This window comes from Onychomys torridus, chromosome 8 (genome assembly GCF_903995425.1).
Source record: "Onychomys torridus chromosome 8, mOncTor1.1, whole genome shotgun sequence".
Taxonomy (NCBI): Eukaryota; Metazoa; Chordata; class Mammalia; order Rodentia; family Cricetidae; genus Onychomys; species Onychomys torridus.
Genome location: NC_050450.1, coordinates 40320358 through 40326315, shown reverse-complemented (window position 1 = coordinate 40326315; position 5958 = coordinate 40320358).

Here is a 5958-nt window from a genome sequence, read left to right as displayed (position 1 = left end):
CAGTGCTAAGACAAGGGGATCCTCCCCACAGCAGCAGCCCAACACAATCATGCAGCAGTTCGAGAAGCATGTGAGAACTAGATGAAACTGGACTACTTCACAAACAGCATGCTAGGGGTTAGTACAGACCTTCCCACTAGAATCCCAACGGCAACAGCCCAATGAGGAGAAGACAGATTGGCTGGGGCTGTATAGTTCAGCGAACACCATTACCTAGTCCTGTGAGACCTTGGGCTGAATCTTCAGTACCAAAACCCAAAATAAGTCAGACTGGACGAACGGATGAAGAACAAAACCAGCCCAGCAGTGATGGCAAGTGGATCTGAGTTGGAGGCTAACCTGATCTACAGAGTTCCAGGACAGCCAGGGCTACACAGAAAAACTATCTCAACAAAATCCCAAAAAACAAAACCAGAGGGGCTGGAGACAGCTCAGCAGTTAGGAACACTGTTCTCCCAGCGGACCCAGGTTCAATTCCCATCACCCATATATTGGCTTCAACCATCTGTAACTCCATTTCAGGAAACCCCACACCCTCTTCTGGACTTCACAAGCACTAGACAGGCATGTGATACACAGACATATATGCAGGCAAAACACCCATACACATAAAATGAAAATAAAAAACCTCATAGGTGGTTCTCATCTTTTAAAAAGGGTAAAGGTGCTTGCCCCAATGGCCTAACAAACTGATTCCTCAGGAGACTCTCCCAAGCTGTCTTCTGACTTCCACGTGCATACATGTATACGAAGTGAACACATACATACAAATATGAAGATAAATAAATATAAAAAAGTTTAAAGGATCCCAAATCATCAACACAAAATTAACTCAACAGTATTTTTGTAAGCTTTATGTATGGCTCATATTGTTCTGTTGGGGTATTTTCTGTCTTATTGGTGTTTTCTTTATTTTGGTTTCTAGTTTTGTGGATTTTTGTGTATGTGTTTCCTATTTTTTTTTTTTTTAAGAGAAGGCATGGTGTTGGGTAGATAGGGGGAGATGGGGAAGATATGGGAGGAGTTGAGGGAGGGGAAAAGTGTACTCAAGAGTATACTGTATGAAAAAAAATTTTTTTCAAGAAAAAGATTCTAAGTAGCTGGAATCCAAACACCAGTTAAAATAGCCAAACTCAGTCTAGAAAAGCAGACTTAGGCATAATTAGAAGAAATAAAGACCACCATCATATATTGGTAAGAACAATTTATCAAGATATGCAACAAACAATAAAACACAACCCACCCACCCCACCTCTCATCCCCTGAAAAAACAAAACTTCTTAGCCTAGTGTGGTGGTTCAGCCTTTAATCCCAGCACTCAAGAGCTAGAAGTGGGCAGGTCTCTAAATTCAAGGCCTGTCTGGTCTACATAATGAGTTCCAGAACAGCCAAGACTAAACAGATACTATCAAAAGAAAGAAATAAACCAGGTGGTGGCAGCGCATGCCTGTAATCCCAGCACTGGGAGGCAGAGGCAGGAGGATCTCTTTGAGTTCGAGGCCAGCCTGGTCTACAGAGCTAGTCCAAGACAGGCTCCAAAGCTACAGAGAAACCCTGTCTCGAAAAACAAAACAAAACAAAACAAACAAAAACAAGAAATAAAAAAAATAATGAGGAGCTGGCAAGACATCTTGGGGGCTAAAAGCACCTGCGGCCAAGCCTGTCAACCCAAGTTTGATCCCAGGTCCTGCGACTTGTCCTTTGACCTCCATACACCCCATGGCAAGTGTCCTCCAACCTGTCCCCTAAGTAGGTAAGTAAACACATGTAATACAAAGAGGGATGGGGCTGGAGAGATGGCTCAGTGGTTAATGGTACTCACTGCTTTTGCTGAGGACCCAGGTTTGGTTCCCAGGAAATCCCATGTTTCTTTTTAGCCTCTGTGGGCACCAGGCATGCACGTGGTGCATTCACACACATAATGGCAGAACAGGCACACACAAAAGGACTGACCATAAAGTGAGAGACACTGGTAGGTAACTTCAAACTATCGCATAAAACACTGAGACTTGCCTCCAAAGTTATTCTATGAAGGATTATGCTGGTTCCAAACTCAAAACAAAAAAACAAGAAATAAATAAAATGAGGAGCTGGCAAGTCATCTTGGGGGCTAAAAGCACCTGCGGCCAAGCCAGTCAACCCAAGTTTGATCCCAGGTCCTGCGACTTGTCCTTTGACCTCCATACACCCCATGGCAAGTGTCCCCCAACCTGTCCCCTAAATAGGTAAGTAAACACATGTAATACATAGAGGGATGGGGCTGGAGAGATGGCTCCACACAACCAAAACTAGAAAGCTATAGACCAATATCCTCAATACTCTCAGAATACTCGCAGACAGAATTCAGTATTAAAAGATAATTCACTACCAAACTGGCTTAATCCCGGGAATACAAAGATGGCTTTAAAAAAAAATCAGTAAATATAATACAGAAATCAAAGACCTGTAATTCTAGGACTTGGGAGCCCTAGGCAAGGTTAGGTCTCGTTCAAGGTCATCTGCAGCTACATACCAAGTACGAGAAAACTCCAGCTACATGCAACCCTGTCTCAAAAAGAAGGAGGAAAAAAAAATAACATAAAATCAAGAGTCCTTTAATCATCCCAGCATCTGGCAGGCAGAGGCAGGTGTCTACATTTCAGGGCAGCCTAATTTACACAGTGAATTCCAGGTCAGCAGGATTCTACAGTGAGACCAGCTAAATAAATAAATAAATAAATAAAATGTGATTTTCCAATTTGCAGAGCATACGGCCCTACACTTCAAAAGACCCTGAAGACTAAGAACTTTTAGACCTAATAAATTCAGCTAAGCACTAAGATTTATTTACAAAACCAACATTTAAAAACCAGTTGCCTGGAACCAGCAAGCCCTTTCTACAGGTAAGCCTGAGGTTCACCCCAGATCCACCTAAAACTGGAATAATGGACTTCATCAAGTTGTCCTCTGACCAACATAGGTACACCTTGGCGTGCCTATACCTGAAAATACATCTTGCATGCTAGTGATAAAATTTTTATTAAAAAATGAGTTTTTCATATACTAGTAACCTATTATGAAAGAAATCAGGAAAATAATCTCATTCACAAGTCTCAAAAAAAAAAAAATCCAGCAACAAACCTAATCAAGGAGAAAGACCCCACAACATAAACCATGTAACACTGGACAAACAAAACACTACATTCCTGGGTCATCAGAATATTGTTTTTTCTTTTTCTTTTCTTTTTTTTAACTGAGGATCAAACCCAGGCCCATGCATTTGCTAGGCAAGCGCTCTACCACTGAGCTAAATCCCCAACCCTTGTTTTGGTTTTTTGAGACAGTGTTTCTCTGTGTAGCTTTGGAGCCTGTCCTAGAACTCACTCTGTAGCCTAGGCTGGCCTTGAACTCAGAGATCCACCTGCCTCTGCCTCCCGAGTGCTGGGATTAAAGGTGTGCGCCACCACCGCCTGGTGGTTCTTTATTTTTAACACAGGTTCATGCTAGACATGGTAATACACATCTTTACTCCCAGCAGCAGGGAAGCAGAAGCAAGTGGATCTAAGTTCAAGACCACTCTGGTCTACATTGAGTTTTAGGGTAGCCAGAGCTACACAGTAAGACTGTTCCACTATGTAGCCCTGGAACTCATGAGATCTACCCACCTGCCTCTGGCTCCAAAGTGAGATCACCATGGTGATGTCACCATGCCAGGCTAAGCAGAGGCTCTTAACCCTACATGTACTTATGCCCAGGCTCTCCTCCAAACCAATTAAAATCTCTACGACATCAAGATTGAAACTCACAGAGATAACTATTGTTTCCAATGAAGCTAGGTCATTCTGAAAAAGAACAGATACAGACATTACATTTCCATTCAAAACACCCCCACTAAAACCAACAAGTATTTAATATGTAGCCAGGAGGGAAGAAGAAATGGCTCAGAGGTGAAGAGTACTTGATGGCTTGATGTTCTCCCATGTCAAATTTGGTTTTCAGCACCCACACCAGCAGCTCGCAACTCTGAAGCCCCAGTCTTCTGGGGTCTGTGGGCACCACACACATAAATAAAATAAATCAACATAGATACACTAATCAGCCAAGGGAAAGCCCTTTGCATGGGTAAGGAAGAAAGGTAAAGTGTTTTCCAATGGCCACTGATGGTTAAACTGTATCAAGAGGCTGATGTCCCAGTACACAGGGCAGGTAGCAACCACAACACTATACTTATACATTCATTCAAACAGCTATAATGACCAAATGATAAATGCTTGAGGTATACTTAGTTTGACTTAAAACATTACAGTGTACAAGCCTCAAAATATCACCTGGTGTCCTTTTAATATGACATTGTTTTTATGTATGCTTTAAAATAAAAAATTATGTATATTTTCTTAAAATATTCAAACCCAACAATGAGCTTTATAAATTCAGTCTCAAACTTTTTAATTAAAAAATGATGCATATGTATGTATGTATGTGACGTGAATGCTGATGTCCGTGGTGACCAGAGGCACTGGATCCCCTGAAGTAGAGTTATGGGCAACTGTGAAGCTTCAGATGTGGGTGTGGTCCTCTTCAAGAACAGTCCCAGCTCTCAACCACAGATCCATCTCTCTAGCCCCCATTTTTCTAACGTCTGGGTTGAGTATATGCATCACTGTTTTTGTGCACGAAGGGCAGAGGACAACTGGCAGGAACTGGTTCTTTCCTCCTCCACGGGGTCCCACAGACCAGAGGTTCAGTCTTCAAGTTGGGTGGTAAGGTGCCTTTACTGTCTCACCAGCTCCGGTAAACTTCTGTTTGGAGTGCTCATATTCTTTTTATTTTTATTTTTTTAAAGATTTATTTATTACATATACAGAAGAGGGCGCCAGATCTCATTACAGATGGTTGTGAGCCACCATGTGGTTGACTGGCAAGAACAGTCGGTGCTCTTAACCTCTGAGCCATCTCTCCAGCCCCTAGAGTACTCATATTCTTAAGCACAGACATTCATCATCTGCCTCCAAAAGGTGTGTGCCATCCATCATACGTGACTTTTTAGAGATGGAACAGGTCATAGTACATGCTAGACAACTGCAATGAACTATAGCTGTAGCCATGAACACTTCTGAAAAAGATTCATTTTTATTTTATATACCCAAGTGTTTTTGTCTGCAGGGATGTACACCATGTGTGTGCCTGATGCTGTGGAGGCCAGAAGAGGAATCAGAGTTCCTGACACTAAAGTTACAGGCAGTTGAGAACGGATTAACCGCTAGGCCCCTCTCCAAACTCTTCCGGAACACTCATTATACAAGTCTTTGCTCCTAATCAAGAAGCTAAAAAAATTATGGCAATCTCATTATGGTATCCATTAAGAAACTCTTACTTTAGTGATTCCCATCCGACTCTTAGATTTTTAGAAGAATTTACGAAGCTCACACATTTTACAATCAGGTTAAAGTATTAACATCTTCAAGTTTTAGATGGGAATCCTAGGAATTTGCTCCAACTAGGGAATGATTTGAAAATCCACCAGTCTTTGCCATAAGCCCCATTCTGAGACTGTATGTAGACAACCCATGTCAACCACAGGACACTGACTCCGTTAGAGCCCACTCTGTTATTATCAGGTTCCTCCGAGCAGCTGATGGGTGTCCAGGTCACTTGAGTATTGGATCAGAAATGCTGCTGTTCATTAAGTTGGGCATGGCGGCATGTGGAGTTAGGATCACCCATGAGTTCCATCACAGCTTGGCCAACACAAGTTCCAAGTCACTTATGACCACACAGTAAGACCCTGGCCCTCTGCCCTCCCCAAACCCCACACTAATTTTTTTTTTTTTTTTTTTTTTAAAAGAGAAAGTGCTGTACACAGACACTGTTTGGCCAAGAAGAAAAGAAAAGGAAGCAAAAATAACAGGCTGGAGAATTGTGTTTCTCTCACTCAGAAAAGAAGGTCCCTAGAAAAACCTTTTGATTTGGACAACGAAC